The 18,262-nt window shown below is 41.6% G+C and overlaps 1 protein-coding gene across 26 annotated transcripts in view; it reads right to left on the bottom strand.

The window, feature by feature from the left end:
• Positions 1–17,911, bottom strand: part of LOC135505424 (CUGBP Elav-like family member 1) — a 49,905-nt gene extending 31,994 nt beyond the window's left edge. For 14 of the 26 annotated variants that reach the window (XM_064924570.1, XM_064924591.1, XM_064924594.1 and 11 more), the window contains exons 1-2: positions 17,068–17,910; positions 15,528–15,572 (exon numbers count right to left, since the gene is read on the bottom strand). The gene's annotated coding sequence lies outside the window, so the exon portion shown is untranslated. Of the gene's footprint in view, positions 1–15,527; positions 15,573–17,067 lie in introns of all 26 variants that reach the window. The other 12 variants (XM_064924571.1, XM_064924573.1, XM_064924601.1 and 9 more) reach the window with 2 other exon arrangements.
• Between the last annotated feature and the right edge of the window lie 351 nt (positions 17,912–18,262).

The following is an 18,262-nucleotide window of genomic DNA, read 5'->3' as shown; positions in this document are numbered from 1 at the left end:
CTCTCTTCGTCCGCCCACGTGTTCTCGCACACCCCGAGAGCTTCTGGTCAGCGGGGTGGTGGCACCGGGATCCTCATCTCTTCCAAGTGGTCATTCTCTCTCTCTCCCCTTACCCATCTATCTATCGCCTCCTTTGAATTCCATGCTGTCACAGTTACCAGCCCTTTCAAGCTTAACATCCTTATCATTTATCGCCCTCCAGGTTCCCTCGGAGAGTTCATCAATGAGCTTGATGCCTTGATAAGCTCCTTTCCTGAGGACGGCTCACCTCTCACAGTCCTGGGCGACTTTAACCTCCCCACGTCTACCTTTGACTCATTCCTCTCTGCCTCCTTCTTTCCACTCCTCTCCTCTTTTGACCTCACCCTCTCACCTTCCCCCTACTCACAAGGCAGGCAATATGCTCGACCTCATCTTTACTAGATGCTGTTCTTCCACTAACCTCATTGCAACTCCCCTCCAAGTCTCCGACCACTACCTTGTATCCTTTTCCCTCTCGCTCTCATCCAACACTTCCCACACTGCCCCTACTCGGATGGTATCGCGCCGTCCCAACCTTCGCTCTCTCTCCCCCGCTACTCTCTCCTCTTCCATCCTATCATCTCTTCCCTCTGCTCATACCTTCTCCAACCTTTCTCCTGAGTCTGCCTCCTCAACCCTCCTCTCTTCCCTTTCTGCATCCTTTGACTCTCTATGTCCCCTATCCTCCAGGCCGGCTCGGTCCTCCCCTCCCGCTCCGTGGCTCGATGACTCATTGCGAGCTCACAGAACAGAGCTCCGGGCAGCCGAGCGGAAATGGAGGAAAACTCGCCTCCCTGCGGACCTGGCATCCTTTCACTCCCTCCTCTCTACACTTTCCTCCTCTGTCTCTGCTGCTAAAGCCACTTTCTACCACTCTAAATTCCAAGCATCTGCCTCTAACCCTAGGAAGCTCTTTGCCACCTTCTCCTCCCTCCTGAATCCTCCTCCCCCTCCCCCCTCCTCCCTCTCTGCAGATGACTTCGTCAACCATTTTGAAAAGAAGGTCGACGACATCCGATCCTCGTTTGCTAAGTCAAACGACACCGCTGGTTCTGCTCACACTGCCCTACCCTGTGCTCTGACCTCTTTCTCCCCTCTCTCTCCAGATGAAATCTCGCTTCTTGTGACGGCCGGCCGCCCAACAACCTGCCCGCTTGACCCTATCCCCTCCTCTCTTCTCCAGACCATTTCCGGGGACCTTCTCCCTTACCTCACCTCGCTCATCAACTCATCCCTGACCGCTGGCTACGTCCCTTCCGTCTTCAAGAGAGCGAGAGTTGCACCCCTTCTGAAAAAACCTACACTCGATCCCTCCGATGTCAACAACTACAGACCAGTATCCCTTCTTTCTTTTCTCTCCAAAACTCTTGAACGTGCCGTCCTTGGCCAGCTCTCCCACTATCTCTCTCAGAATGACCTTCTTGATCCAAATCAGTCAGGTTTCAAGACTAGTCATTCAACTGAGACTGCTCTTCTCTGTATCACGGAGGCGCTCCGCACTGCTAAAGCTAACTCTCCTCTGCTCTCATCCTTCTAGACCTATCGGCTGCCTTCGATACTGTGAACCATCAGATCCTCCTCTCCACCCTCTCCGAGTTGGGCATCTCCGGCGCGGCCCACGCTTGGATTGCGTCCTACCTGACAGGTCGCTCCTACCAGGTGGCGTGGCGAGAATCTGTCTCCTCGCCACGCGCTCTCACCGCTGGTGTCCCCCAGGGCTCTGTTCTAGGCCCTCTCCTATTCTCGCTATACACCAAGTCACTTGGCTCTGTCATAACCTCACATGGTCTCTCCTATCATTGCTATGCAGACGACACACAATTAATCTTCTCCTTTCCCCCTTCTGATGACCAGGTGGCGAATCGCATCTCTGGCAGACATATCAGTGTGGATGACGGATCACCACCTCAAGCTGAACCTCGGCAAGACGGAGATGCTCTTCCTCCCGGGGAAGGACTGCCCGTTCCATGATCTCGCCATCACGGTTGACAACTCCATTGTGTCCTCCTCCCAGAGCGCTAAGAACCTTGGCGTGATCCTGGACAACACCCTGTCGTTCTCAACCAACATCATGGCGGTGGCCCGTTCCTGTAGGTTCATGCTCTACAACATCCGCAGAGTACGACCCTGCCTCACACAGGAAGCGGCGCAGGTCCTAATCCAGGCACTTGTCATCTCCCGTCTGGATTACTGCAACTCGCTGTTGGCTGGGCTCCCTGCCTGTGCCATTAAACCCCTACAACTCATCCAGAACGCCGCAGCCCGTCTGGTGTTCAACCTTCCCAAGTTCTCTCACGTCACCCCGCTCCTCCGCTCTCTCCACTGGCTTCCAGTTGAAGCTCGCATCCGCTACAAGACCATGGTGCTTGCCTACGGAGCTGTGAGGGGAACGGCACCGCAGTACCTCCAGGCTCTGATCAGGCCCTACACCCAAGCAAGGGCACTGCGTTCATCCACCTCTGGCCTGCTCACCTCCCTACCATTGAGGAAGTACAGTTCCCGCTCAGCCCAGTCAAAACTGTTCGCTGCTCTGGCCCCCCAATGGTGGAACAAACTCCCTCACGACGCCAGGACAGCGGAGTCAATCACCACCTTCCGGAGACACCTGAAACCCCACCTCTTCAAGGAATACCTAGGATAAGATAAGTAATCCTTCTCACCACCCCCCCTTAATGATTTAGATGCACTATTGTAAAGTGGCTGTTCCACTGGATGTCAGAAGGTGAATTCACCAATTTGTAAGTCGCTCTGGATAAGAGCGTCTGCTAAATGACTTAAATGTAAATGTAAATGTAATACCTTTAAAGGTTAGGATTACTTTTCATAAATAAATAATGAATACTAGGATAGTCTTTTTTTATTATAAACATAAATAGGAGAGAAAACAACTCCACTACAAATTGTGCAGATCTTCAATGACTCAAGTGAAAATGACATTTGATAACAGGGAAACAATCATAGGCCTCTAATCTCAGACAAGCATGTGTTCACTTTGCTGTCAACTGTTGTACCCCAGCAACACACATAATTGGCGAGAAATGCCTTATCCTTTCACATGGCCAATTAATTTTCTGAACCAAGCAATGCACCAATCCTGAGCTAGGGTAGATTTGTTCACTGAGTACTATTAATTATTGATCGGTTCTCAGTACAGCCATGCAATGAGTCCTAACTGTAAAATCTCTACTGCCTGGCTTGATTGGTGTTAGTGGACAAAGCACCCAAAGGGTTTACAGCAGGAGTCTTCAACTAGATTCAGCCACAGGTTGGGGAAAATTATAAATAATTTGTACTCTGCAAATTGATGCAAGAAGCCTGAACAGATATTGCGCACAAGACAAAAACAATTTCAAACCTTGATTACATTGGTACATGATCATGTCCCCGAGTGGGAATAGATTTCCTAAATGAAAATAATTTTGAGGTGAATTCCTAGTGAGTTTAGTCTCATTTCCAAAAACTATAATAACATTTTTAAATGTGGTCCGCAGTCCCCCAGTTGATGATCCCTGGTTAACAGGTACACATGTTAGCAAGCCTGGCATTTATCCAGTAGTGCTGAGCGAATAGTGTTTATTTAAAAAAAGAAAATCTTTAAAATCGGATCATTTCAGTTTGATTTTTTACTTTAAAAAAATAAATAAATATCAAGGTTTCTAATTTTGGTTTCGCACATTTTTTTGGGGACATTAAATGCATCAAAACAATTAAGAAAAAGACCCATGTTGGTAGTGACTGCCCATTATTCCTTATCACTTATTTACCATCATTTATTCACGTTACTTTAATAAAATGTTTCAGTTGTGTATAAACAAAAACATAACGCAACATGCAAGAATTTCTATGATTTTACTGAGGTAGAGTTCATAACGAATTCAGTCAATTGAAATTAATCTATGAATTTCACATGACTGGGCAGGGGCGCAGCCATGGGTGGGCCTGGGAGGACACAGGCCCACCCACTTGGAAGACTTGCCCAATCACTGGAGAGCAAGGCCCAGCCAAACAGAATGAGTTTGTCCACAAAAGGGCTTAATTACAGACAGAAATACTCAGTTTCATCAGCTGTCTGGGTGGCTGGTCTCAGATGATCCCGTAGGTAAAGAAGGGTGTGTAGGTCCTGGGCTGGCGTGGTTACACGTGGTCTACGTTTATGAGGTCGGTTGGACCTACTGCCAAATTATCTAAAACGATGTTGGAAGTGTCTTATGGTAGAGAAATGAACATGACATTATCTGACAACAGCTCTGGTGGACATTCCTGCAGTCAGCATGCCAACTGCACACTCCCTCAAAACTTGATACATCTGTGGCATTGTGTTGTGTGACAAAACTGCCTTTTATTGTCCCCAGTACAAGGTGCACCAGTGTAATGATCATGTGTAATCAGCTTCTTGACATGCCACTCCTGTCAGGTGGATGGATTTTCTTGGCAAAGGAGAAATGCTCACTAACGAGGCAGTAAACAAACTTGTGCACAAATTGAGAAAAATAAGCTAAACATGGTACCAACACTTCACATGCTGCGTTTATATTTTTGTTCAGCATACATGTTTATTTGATGACTTGGAATGAAATAATAAAGACATCTTCTCTATTTTTATTTTATTTATTTCACCTTTATTTAACCAGGTAGGCTAGTTGAGAACAAGTTCTCATTTGCAACTGCGACCTGGCCAAGATAAAGCATTTACCAATAGACAGCTGTAGCGATCGGTTAGCTGCTCAGATAGAACATGTTTGAAGTTGGTGAGGGAGATAAAAGTCTCCAACTTCAGGGATTTTTGCAATTTGTTCCAGTCACAGGCAGCAGAGTACTGGAACGAAAGGCGGCCAAATGAGGTATTGGCTTTAGGGATGATCAGTGAGATACACCTGCTGGAGCGCGTGCTACGGATGGGTGTTGCCACCGTGACCAGTGAACTGAGATAAGGCGGAGCTTTACCTAGCATGGACTTGTAGATGACCTGGAGCCAGTGGGTCTGGCGACGAATATGTAGCGAGGGCCAGCCGACTATTGAGCTAAGGCTTATGCTGTCTGACAAAAATCACTATTTTAGTAGTTCTAAAAATTAAAGTCATACTTTAATGACTGCTGAATAACAACTATCAATCACTTAGATCGGTACCCCCTGTATAAACCTCGTTATTGTCATTTTATTGTGTCTTAATTTTTACTTTATTTTGTAAATATTGTCTTAACTTTTATTTTTTCTTAAAACAGCATTGTTGGTTAAGGGCTTGAAAGTAAACATTTCACGGTAAGGTCTGCACCTGTATTTGGTGCACGTGACAAATAACATTTGATTTTGTATTTCCAGGTAGAGATGTGACAGGTTAAAGGAAATATTCATAGCCTGTTGTACATTAAAAAGTATTAGTAAATTCATAGTATGTGAGGATCTTAAAACATCTAAGGTTAAAAAGATGCATTCAGTATTAGTTGATAGAGATTGATAACATTCATATAATTGTGTTAAAGTTCAAATCTGTCAAAGTGTACGAATTGTGAGAGTGATGTGTAAACGTTATATTGATTACTTTATTTTGTAGTGCCTAAAAGTGTTAACCTGTGATCTACGAAATGCTCTTAATCTATGAGCCAGAAATCGATTGCTCTGGTCTCCACCCATATTCCTGGGGAAAATCGCGGTCTTTTCTCATTACACTAAACGTTGAATTGAGAATACAACACCGTATCACTCTCGTGATTATTTCTCCCCTGTTTTCAGGTACTTTATTGATGATAAAAATAGTAATTTAAATGTTATAACTCGCTAACATGTCAAGAGTGTTTAAGGTGTGTCTTAGTAACGTCTTGAGGAAGTTAGAGTTCAGTTTGAAGAGAGTAATATTAGCCCTGCTCGGTTGAAGTGAAGAATAGCATCGTACTGAGAGTAGCTGTCATCTTATGTCGATTGTGAATGAACATGTGCGTTGTTAAGATATTTTACATTTAACATTTACATTTAAGTCATTTAGCAGACGCTCTTATCCAGAGCGACTTACAAATTGGTGAATTCACCTTCTAACATCCAGTGGAACAGCCACTTTACAATAGTGCATCTAAATCATTTAAGGGGGGGGGTGAGAAGGATCACTTATCCTATCCTAGGTATTCCTTGAAGAGGTGGGGTTTCAGGTGTCTCCTGAAGGTGGAGATTGACTCCGCTGTCCTGGCGTCGTGAGGGAGTTTGTTCCACCATTGGGGGGCCAGAGCAGCGAACAGTTTTGACTGGGCTGAGCGGGAACTGTACTTCCTCAGTGGTAGGGAGGCGAGCAGGCCAGAGGTGGATGAACGCAGTGCCCTTGTTTGGGTGTAGGGCCTGATCAGAGCCTGGAGGTACTGCGGTGCCGTTCCCCTCACAGCTCCGTAGGCAACCACCATGGTCTTGTAGCGGATGCGAGCTTCAACTGGAAGCCAGTGGAGAGAGCGGAGGAGCGGGGTGACGTGAGAGAACTTGGGAAGGTTGAACACCAGACGGGCTGCGGCGTTCTGGATGAGTTGTAGGGGTTTAATGGCACAGGCAGGGAGCCCAGCCAACAGCGAGTTGCAGTAATCCAGACGGGAGATGACAAGTGCCTGGATTAGGACCTGCGCCGCTTCCTGTGTGAGGCAGGGTCGTACTCTGCGGATGTTGTAGAGCATGAACCTACAGGAACGGGCCACCGCCATGATGTTGGTTGAGAACGACAGGGTGTTGTCCAGGATCATTTTGCTGTGTTATTTGTATAATGGGTTTTCTGTTGTTTTGTAATGTGTTACTTTTGTGAAATGATTACACAAAACGTTGAATTGAGAATACAACACCGTATCACTCTGGTGATTGTTTCTCCCGTTTTCAGGGGTGTAACAGAGATACCTCGCGAAGCAACTGCCCTCTAGAATGTGAGATCTTCCCTCTGTCTCCATGCACACACTGACTGGACAATTATACATGGAATGGATTATGGTCATTGTAGTTCATTATAAAGTCTTCTGCGCTAAACTATGAAGAATATTGGCCTGTTGGAAACTACAACCACCGACTGCATTGCACAGTTTGGGCTTGATCTGATTGATCTCTAGAGAAACTACGCATTGAGCTCAGAAAAAAAAACTAAATGGAATTCAAATAACAGACCTGACCTCGGTCAATTAGTTGATAGAAAAAATAAAAGGAAAAATACAATTTTTTCCCCCCCCACACTATTGTCCAGATAAGACAGTTTAGAATCAGGTAGATATTTTTTTATAGATATTTTCATGAGGTAAAATTGTTTCTATCTGTAGACAAGATTAATATGTTGATGTTTCTACACTAGTGATCAGTGTCTGGTGGGTAAGGCCGGTCATGGCTAGAGGCAGTTCTTCAGAAAAAAATGCACCTGGTTCTGTTAAAACCTCATTTGTCTTTCAGCGCTCCACCTGCTAAATACTTCCATTAAAGAAGAAATAAAAAAAGGCAGATACTTATTACCAGTGGCAGACCCCTCACCTACTTGGCTGCAATCAAACGGAAACGGCTATTATGGAGGGCAATATGAGTCTTTAAAAACAGCTCTGCCGTCAAAAAATTTAATCGTCGGCTCTGCTGGGAGCAGTAAAGCTGGACAAAACAATAAGCACACCAAAGATTGACAGGGGTGGCGATAGTAGGGGATGGGACCAGAAAATTCAAATGACCAAACAAGGAACCTGGGAGTTGCCATAAAAATACATTACCTTTAAAAAAAAACAGCTGCTAAAGAGTCTTGCATGGTTACAACAAACACGCATTCTAGGGACAAGAAACACCACTCACAAGTTTGCCATTGCCATGAATAACCAAATGAAATAGCGTCACAATAATGCATTAAACGCTCATTACAAGGTGTGAAACCAATCAGTGAGTACAGTTGATATGATTATTAACAAAAAAAAAATACTGTTTACAAGGACACATCTGAACTCAGGCTACCTGATAGGACTTATATAAATGCATAAAATATTATTTATTTTTTAAGTTCTACCACAGGGACCATGTTCTATTTGACTACGTTCGAACAAAGTTTGCACTTTACTCACATATAAGAGGGAGGTTTGCGTAACCGTTTTTCCCCCCTGCGCAGATCAAATATGCCAATTTAAGCAGCTTACACATCCTAACAACTTGAAAGATGATTCAAACATGTTGTTTTCTGAACAAGTGTATGCTTACTTCGATTTTGACCTTACGTTGATTAAGACTAGCAAAGTGTTTTCGTCTCCCAAATGGATGGAAAGGAGGATGAAGGTGGCAACTGATACCGGATTAAATTGTGTGCACTCAAAGTGGGAGAACCTTCCAGAAGGACAACAATCTCCACCAATCAAGCCTTTATGGGAGAGTGGCCAGACGGACACCACTCCTCAGTCAAAGGCACTTGACAGCCGACTTGAGTTTGCCAAAAGGCATCTAAAAGACTCTCAGACGATGAGAAACAAAATTCTCTGGTCTGACAAAACCAAGATCGAACTCTTTGGCCTGAATGCCAAGCGTCACATCTAGAGAAAACCAGGCCCCGCTCATCACCTGGCCAATAAAATTCCTATGGTGAAGCATGGTGGTGGCAGCATCATGCTGTACAGAGAGATCCTTGATGAAAATCTGCTCCAGAGCGCTCAGGACCTCAGACTGGGGCTGTAGCAGTCCTGAAATTGTGTCAGCCGGTGATTGTCAAGCAAATAGCTGCCGGTCTCACGGTAATGGACCGTTAATGAACATAAAAACATTTAGCATTTCCTGGCTTCCAAGCATAGCCTATAAGCCACTGCTGTAGACCTTTGGAACATTTAAATAAATAAAAAAATAGACGGGACTGAAGCAACATGATATATTGAAGATATTGGAAGAATTGTCCACATTTACTTTCTCAGCCAACAAGATGAGTAGGCCTAACGAACAGAAAAAGCACTAGTCTTGGTCAATCTACTATCCCCCATAGTACAAAAGTTGATCTATTTGATTCCATGCGAGAAATACATTTTCCAAACATAGTCTGGGACAGTTGTGGGATGCGATAGATCCCAAATTACTAACATCAAAAAAAGTTAAGCAATGAGCCTGACAACAGATGAGAACGTTTAGCTTAAAATGTTGATAAACTATTAGGCTATTTCTTCACATTATAAGCGCAGCAATGCGCACATGGCAGTAGAGTATACGTGTGAAAACACCACTCTCAAAAGTGACCACAAATGCGATTATTCATGTAATGATTTTATTATAAAAGGGTGAATTTTTATGGTGAAATGTATCTTCCCCAAACGTGTGTACAGTATGCCAGTTGGGCTCTACACCAGTTGTAAAGCAGATTAATGTGTTTCATTTTGAGTAGTTATTTGGCCACTTTGTGATACAAAGCTTAACGAAATATATAGGCCTATGGGCTAAGCTACATGAGATGTGCGACTATGATTGGTAAAAGTCACAAAAAAAGCATGCGCTGTTTCTTGCCTTAAGCTGGGAATCATTCACAAATGATAATATTAGAGATGCACAATATAAAATTGGTGAACATATCAGAATCGGACGATATGAGCTAAAAATGCCAACATCGGTATTGGCCCAATGTCTAGTTTAACACAGATGTAAAAAAATAAATAAAATAAAAAACTATGTCAAAGCTACCGTGCATACCTATAGAGTGTGGGTACATGATGTAATAACACCATGTAAAATGTTGCGCTACACATGCAACACAGCATTCCTAACATAGCCCTCACAATGTCTGCTGTGTAGATCAACCAGTCAACAAGTTGAGCAGTCATTTGAAAAATAATATTTCAGCGGCAAAAAGCAAAATCCATTAAAGTCAAGATAATGGAATTCATTGCCCTTGACAATCAACCTCTCTCTGTTGTGGGTAATGTTGGATTTTCGCCGACTGGCCGAGCACCGGTACACACTACCGAGTGCGCTATTTTTCAGATGTTGCCCTACTGGAGTTACACAGTAATAACGTCACTGCTATTAGCTTCACGACATACATACTATGGAACGCCGTTTGGGTCTTTGCGTGTCAAAAAAGATACAATAGCACTGTCAAATATGTACTAAAAAGTCTGCAAACAAGCAAACATCGGCCACGAACGATGTGTCTACAATACCACGATGGCATTAAGGCAGAATTTATTTTGACCGCATCTTCTGGGGTTGCTAGCTTTAGCTTGGTACTGTCATGACGTTGGCCTGGGGGGGGGGGTTTATGACAGTCATAAATACCTCTCCCCCCCTTTTTTCTCTCTCTACTCTACTGAGGTCACATTTGCAAAACCCTTGGTTAACAGAGATTCTGGGAACATCAGTAGGTGGGGGGAAATAAACTATATTCTGGTCATCCAAACAATTGAACATATGGTGTGGTACTTAATAATGAATATGATGTCAGTTCGGTTGTCATCTGAGACATTCTCATCAATGATAAGATGACAAAATCTACAGTGGAAAGTCTACACAGAGTTATCAGATTCACATGGAATTGTTGTCAATTTAAATGTCTGAATATGAAATTATTCGTGATGGGATGAAATGTGATTTTAGCTTCTAAAATGTGAGATTTGGGTTTTCATAAGATTGAGCAGAGACCTATCAATGGCCCGCCCCTGTGAAGGGACATGGGCTATAAAACTTTTCAAACACACCGTCCTCTTCCTTCCTATATAAGCCCTTGACGACAATAGAACTCTGTTCCGGGGAGGTAGGACGACGGTTTTATGTCAGAATGGTTCAGATAATAACTACAGAACGAAGCCAACATCAGCGTGAGCTTTGGTTGCGAATGGTATCAACTTTGAACTCTTATTCACTACAGAAGTGATACCTCCTAGCCGTTGAGTTAGCGACCGCAGCTGCAAACGCAGGTTAGGAAGGAACAGAGAGAGTATCCCATCCACCACACAACAACGTTACTACAACGTATCCAATTGACAACCAAAGACATTCTTCAAAGGACTCAGTTGGGCAACATAGCCTTCCATCTACCACCAACCTACTGAAGCGCAGCTCAGAGTAAATATTTATTGCATTTTCCTTTTCCAAATGGGCAGTAATTTAGAATGCATAAAAATAAATACATACTGTATTTACAATAGCACAGCTTCGCCCTTCGTTCCTAAGTCTTCCCGCTCTTTCACTCAACCCAGCCCCTTTTCCTTTGTGTAACAAGCTGTCATATCTGTTCCGCCCGCTATGGACGTTTTCCTTTATGATGTAATTTGTAATCAAGTTATGATTAATTGTGTGTGTGTAAATCTGTTTGATTAGTTAGGTATTTAGTAAATAAATAATTAAACCCAATTTTGTATTGCTGATTCAAATTGTTAGCCAGGGTTCGTGCAGATAACCAAGAATTTACAACTTTCAGATGAGACAGAATTAAGGTGACAATTGATATTGACTGCTATTGATGTAAAATACTACTAGGTCTTTAAGAGTTTATTCGGAAGATAACAGCTCTATAAATATTATTTTGTGGTGCCCGACTGAGCTAATCGTGTAAATGTAATTAACTAATCAGGTGATAGAGAAATTATTTTATAGAATAGCATATCACTTAATTCGGCATAGACAAAGACACGACAGTACCTAGCTAGCACCAATGCAACCAGCCTGAAAACAATGACCAGTAGAAACTGCAGTCATTTTCATTATTCTTAGCAATGATTTAGGAATCCTTGTGAGTAAGTATTAGCTAGGTTGCCACTTGTTGTTCCCCTATTGAAATTGAACTTTAGATCATGAAAATAAATAGCTAGTCAGCTACTTAACCCTGTTGCCCAAAGCTAACGTTATAAGCAGCCAGCTAGCTTCATCTGGCTAGTGAGTCTCGACCGGACCAGGTTATTGTTGTGAAGCTAGCCACAATAAGGATTACGCACAACAGTGGAATTTGCGGTTTGCCTTCAAAATAAAAGTGTAATTGACAGTGATGGAAATGAATAAAGAATTATGCCATACTTTTATTTTGAAGGCTAACCACAATGTCCACTATTGTGGCTAATCTTTATTGTGGCTAGCTTCACATAGATGGGGCCGACCACCATTAATCAAATAAGAACAGTCTTATAAATTAGGGTTATTTTAGATGACACCTAGCTATATAGTTAGCTAACTATAGCTACTGAAACTGATGTCGTAATTTGACGTGCATCTTTGACACGCAAAGACCCAAACGGGGTTCCATAGAAATCCTGGTTGAGAATGAAACTGAACAAAAACAACGAAACAGCACAGCACGTAAGTAAAAGAAATAGGTTTTGATTATGTTTTACTGGTAATGGGGACATACTTAAATGCCAACAAAAAATATGTATTTTTAAACCATCGACCAATAGGTGCCCTTCTTTGTGAGGAATTGGAAAACCTCCCTAGTTTTGTGGGGTGAATCCGTGTTTGAAATTTACTTCGACTGGGGTACAGTGCTAAGGTAGTCATTCAAAAATAATGTTAAACACTATTATTGCACAGAGTCCATGCAACATATTACGTGCATTGTTAAGCACATTTTTACTCCTAAACTTATTTAGGCTTGGCATAAAAATGGGGTTGCATACTTATTGAATCAAGACATTTCAGTTTTAATTCATTTGTAAAGATTTCAAAAAACATAATCCCACTTTGAAATTATGGGGTTTATTGTGTGTAGGCCAGTGACATGTCTATTTAATCCATTTTAAATTCAGGCTGTAACACAACAAAATATGGAAAAAGTCAAGGGGTGTGAATACTTTCTGAAGGCACTGTATTTTCTCTGAGACTGGTCAGTGAGAAACAAAATATTAAGTATTTTCTTGTATTTTTGCATTCCCCCTGCCATAATACGAGGGGGAGTCTGTCACACCTATGCTAAAATTCAGCTAAAAGCAGTCATCTACTCTCACTCAGCTGTTAAATTACTCCATTCTATTCCATAACACCTTTGTGTCTCTCTTTCAAAATGGCTCCTAAAAGCCTGTTGACAAATCATGATGCAAAAGGAAATACAGCACTCAGAGGCCAAATCCAAGGCCTCATACACAACCATTTCTTGCAACGACACTCAAGGCTATTGTTATAGTTCATAACATTATCATCATTACCATTATAAATGTGGACACCACAGTTACAGGAACAAAGGATTTATAAAAACAATATAAGCACAAGTGTGTAAAATCTATATCAGTGTGACAGATGATATTGGACAGTTTCCATATATGTTGCTGGCTAATTGCCTCCCAAATAACTGGCACAACAACACCTCTGCAACTTGTCACCACAAGACCTCATGGCAACAAAAAAAAGTTGACTGATTAAATCAACAATCAGTTCAGCTGTTTAACTTAAGTGATAGTGCTAACTGTATAAAAATATATATATAAAAAATGAAAGCGCATTCAAGTACGTGTCCTGCGGAGAATTATTTTTTGTGGTTTGTATCCCAGCCTTATGGTGCAACTTAATGCAGGTACGTTAACAATAAGGCTGGGATACAAACTACCCACCCAAAAATTGGCTGCAGAACACACTTGAACGCACTTTTTTTAACCAACTTTTTACTTGCTTTGTCTTTTTTTGTGGGGGTACGTATGATATTCATATATATTCACACAGTCTATACCACAGGCTGCCACGCTAAAGCAAAACAATTAAAAAGTATGAATACAAATCATATTGATAACATGATTTTGCAATAATAAAGTTGGTATGTAAAGAAAGAAAAAAACCTTCCCACCCAGCAACAGGTTGGTTTGCAGTCCCCGCCACCCGTATATCTACCAACGCCCACCACCCATTAACCCGTTTTGCACATTTTAACTTTCAATCGAACAGTAACTCAATGCCCGTCTGCCTGCTTTATATAGCAAGCACGGCCACGTGACTCACTGTCTGTAAGAGCGAACCTAATAAACTGGCCACAGTGTTAATTTGGTTTGTATGTCCAGGCCTCAATTATTCCTAGACTAGCACCCGTCATTCTTACCGCCAATAATTCTAATGTTATAACTTCTAACAGTAACTGTGTCCACTGGCGATTTGAGAGTGGGCTATTTGCCATCGAAGAGCCAACATATTTTTTTTGTGACAGTGCTGCCTGCCAACAATAATAGTCTCTGAAAGAAATTGAAGGAGCTGTCATTGTTATGTAACATGGAAGATGCAACGCATTTCATATTTACATTCATGCACTTCCTCCCAGAAGCTTAACTGCATGGCACTCCTACATCATATGAAGGAATGTGCTTACTGGATTTAGGGGACACAGTGAACAGTTGGGCGTTTGGGCCAATTACATCATACGTTTTCCTTGGTGTTAAATACAGTCTGAACAAACTTTAAAATGTATACAATTGATGGTTTGATTTGTCCATATTCTGTTCCAGTTAAAGGGTTCAGATTCACTTAGATCTGTGGACCATACATTTTTAATGGCTAGCTCAGAAAATGATGGTACGGATTCCACATTTGGACCATTGGGGGGGATGCAAAGTATTATTGTGAAATAATGGAGTATGGGCATGCCATTTTTATTCCCAGGTACAAGCACTTGAATGCACACATGACTCAATTATATAAGCACCAAAATTACAATCTGAAGTGCCTTGTGAAAGCCGAACAAAGTAAGATCGTATTTTAAAGCTTAGCAAAACAATTTGGCAATAGAATGCGTTTTCAAATGATTCCCACCTGACTAAGATTGGGATTTATAAAAGAAAGTTTTTGGAATGTGGAAAGAATATTAATTGTGTGATGGGTGTTCCAAACAAAAAACTACAAGTGTGCATGTTTCAGTACATCAATCGTAAAGCTAGGAGGGCTAAAAAATAAAGTGCCTTAAAGCCGAAGGCTCTTTCCTTGAGTCATGAAAGTGCATTGAAATTACTTATGAACAGTTTAGCAAGGTGTGTGGCCACTTGGAGACACCAGTTAAACCTCTCACTCAAACCCTTATAACGTTTGTTTTTTTGTTGCACCTACCCCAACATTTCAATGAATATATTCAGCAACAAATCAAGAATATTCTGAGTATTTTCAGATTTCATTATTGGCAAATGCTGTGAAGAGTATAGTAAATGTAAAATGCACATACAATCAAAAGTGTAATGTTTGGATTCGGTCTTGTATCAGATGAACTGTTGTGTCCTCGCCTTTGGTCTGATAATGTCCCCATGATCTCCAAAGTTCTCTCATGTATTTGCTTTTTATATTTATTCTGTTAGAAACATTTAAATTTGGCCATAAGAAGGCTACGACGGGTAATCATGTTTAGAACCGCTCGTGCCTTTTCTGCCCATATGATGAAAATGAATCTCTGGCCATGACTTAAATAGCCTACTTGCCCTGCATTAGGGCATTGAAATAGCCATATTGTTTCAGTGACCCAATAGGCTCGTACTACAACTCTCTGAAAACCATTTTAAGCCAGCTGAGACCATTACTTAAAATATATTTATGAGGATGTAGTATGCCTCTAAGTAGTAGATGACAGAGAGAAGATTGGCTGAGAATGACTAGCCTGATGACTTACCCTGGGTTTGCTTGTCACGTAGGTAATGGTTCTTCCCCCTTTATCCTGTTAACAAATAGACATAATGACCAAATCTGTGTGACTGACATAACAGCCATTGATTCTCACTTTTGGCATTTTAAGCATTAAGACAAGTCAGAGGTGATTATTTGCCTCAGGTCTAAACCTGCTAACATAAATAGTCACGTTCTCCAGTTTGGAGGACTCCATGACAACTCAACTGCATTGAATAATGAACACAAGCCACCTTCAACTTCTCATGCATCTGCCACCACCCACATCCAGTGCAGCACATTACCAGTGCTGTATGTCACATTGCAATGCACCAGACAGTGACATGAAGACTGAATTATTTGTATGCAATCTATTTATGTAAATGGCAATACTTCAAACATTACTTACGTTGCATATTGCATGCATAATGAAAATGTAATGTGAGGTTATGACCACTGGTCTGTTTGACCAAACTCCATCTCATAAAATGAGTCATTACTACAAACGAACTTGTAGAGAACCAGTTATCATCCATTATAAATTCTTTAGACACATAACATTGCGATAGATAGCTCCATTCGTATGTATGAAAACAGCGAACATTGCATATGGACACCGCGTACTGTAGGCGTGACTCACGAGTGCACTACAGAGAGAATCATCGAAGTCACACTTATGAAGACACCAGTCAGAATAATTTGTTTTGGGTTGTCGTGGTATCTAACAATAATAATTACTACACATTGGAAACGTACATAGTTGCTCTGAAGAACACGTAGCACACAAGCCTCAAACACTGTTTTTGAACTGCCACTGTTGCAACTCACTCGTATGTGGCCTGAGAACAGACGTTCGAGAGAAGTAGACTGACCTCACCCCTCATTTAGCTAGTTAACGAACGTTATTAGCTATTCTAGTAATTGATGCAAGGGTTGTACAAATTTAAAATGTTCAACAGTTACTTCAGAATATCGTCTCGATTCAACATTTAAAAATTAATTGTGAAACGGTTAGCCAGCCTATTTATTAAGCCATTTTTGTTCTAACGTTAGGCGAGCAGAAATAAATGCTTTGCTTGTTTACTTCAAGTGCATTGAGCATCAAATCCAATATATTACCAGATTTGGTAGCTAACAGTAGCTGTTATGTGAAACAGCAAGTGCTGTAGTGTGTGAGGCTAACTTAACGTTAGCTGTTTAGAACCAGGCTCGGTGGTACTAGTAACGTTAGCTTGTTGATAAGCACACTGACAGGCTATTTCAGTATTATATTAGCTAAATGCAAACATTATCAAGAAGAACCATGCGTGTTTGGAAAGTATTCGCTAGCAGTTGGTATTTATTGTTGGGTAAGAATGGTTCCATTTAGCAAATAGACTAACTTTCTGGAAAACAGTTTAATGACGCATGTTGTTTGTGACCCTCTTTGCTAAGCCAGCTGACAGATCCATAAACAAGCCAAATGTGCGCCGCTATCTTGCATTGGATAACACATTTGATAGCTAGATAAACTATCTGGCAAATAATTTTACTTCAACCCTACTTACCTGTGTGATGTCTTAACTTTAAATGCGACTACCTATGTGTTCAGCCAACACAGTGTGTTATCTGTATTTGCTAAGTGTATGTTTGGTGGCTTATTATTTCGATTATTTTCTTCACCAGCTCACTTTTAGACTTGTACTTCTAGCTTGCAAAATGGCGGTCTTTCCTGCATTTACCATCAGACTCTCAGAAACAGGGGATTGGGGGTGTGGCCGTTGATTGTTTTTTTTTAATTGAAGTGAATGTTGGACCAAACAACGTTAGCAAAATATTTGTTGAAAGCTTTTTCTAAATGTGCGTTATATTTAACAACTTTCCTTGCGTTTTCGAGTCGCTTTTAGACCCATTGTGACATTTAGAATAACAAGTGTCCCCTCTGTCACAACATGGTACGTTCTAGATTCTTTCACTTGGGAGGATGTAATGTAGTCATTCTGTTATTTTATAGCTCAATGGTCAGCTGCAAAGTTTTTGCGTTGCCGTTCAACTTATGTTGATCAATTTGTTTTGATGTAAGTTGCCTCTTCTCCAGGTGCAAGGGGAATGTTGAGCAGCATTTTAAACTAATTCTGAGAAGTCGGTTGTACAACACTGTCTGCATCTGAAGCAATTACACAGATGTTCATGTTTCTCAGCTGATAAGTTCGCAGGTTTTGACAGCTGGCTGATCCTGCCCCAGTATATGCTTTTAAAGATGTTGATGATGGGTATGCCATGTCTCCTCTCCAAGGCTCTGGAAGCTCCGATGCATACTAGACAGCTCTGCAAGCGTTGTAATGTCAAAATACGTTCGTTACTCACAAAATAAAAATGTACACGCAATCGAAAGAGTTCCTATTCACTCACATCCCAAGGATCCCAGATAGCACTAATCTTATTGCTATGCGCAAGTCGGAAGTCTACGACAGCTCAATACATTGGAGGAGTCCAAGAGTGTTTTTTCCCCGTTGCTTGTAAAATATTTGTGTATCCTTTTTTGGAAGTACATACCGGGGGTCACGGGAGTAAATTAAGCTAGTTGCTCAGCGAAACCCCACATTTGTTAAATACCGAACGTATTTTTACATTAACTTGCAGAGCAGTCTAATGAGTTTGAATAGGAGCTTCGTGTTAGAGAGGAGACACTCGTCGCTGACATCTCTAAAGCACATATACAGGACAATTAGCCTGTTCGGTTGAATAGTAACCTCTGGAATA

This window comes from Oncorhynchus masou, chromosome 2 (assembly GCF_036934945.1).
Source record: "Oncorhynchus masou masou isolate Uvic2021 chromosome 2, UVic_Omas_1.1, whole genome shotgun sequence".
NCBI classification, from domain to species: Eukaryota; Metazoa; Chordata; class Actinopteri; order Salmoniformes; family Salmonidae; genus Oncorhynchus; species Oncorhynchus masou.
This window is presented reverse-complemented; position numbering and strand designations above follow the sequence as displayed.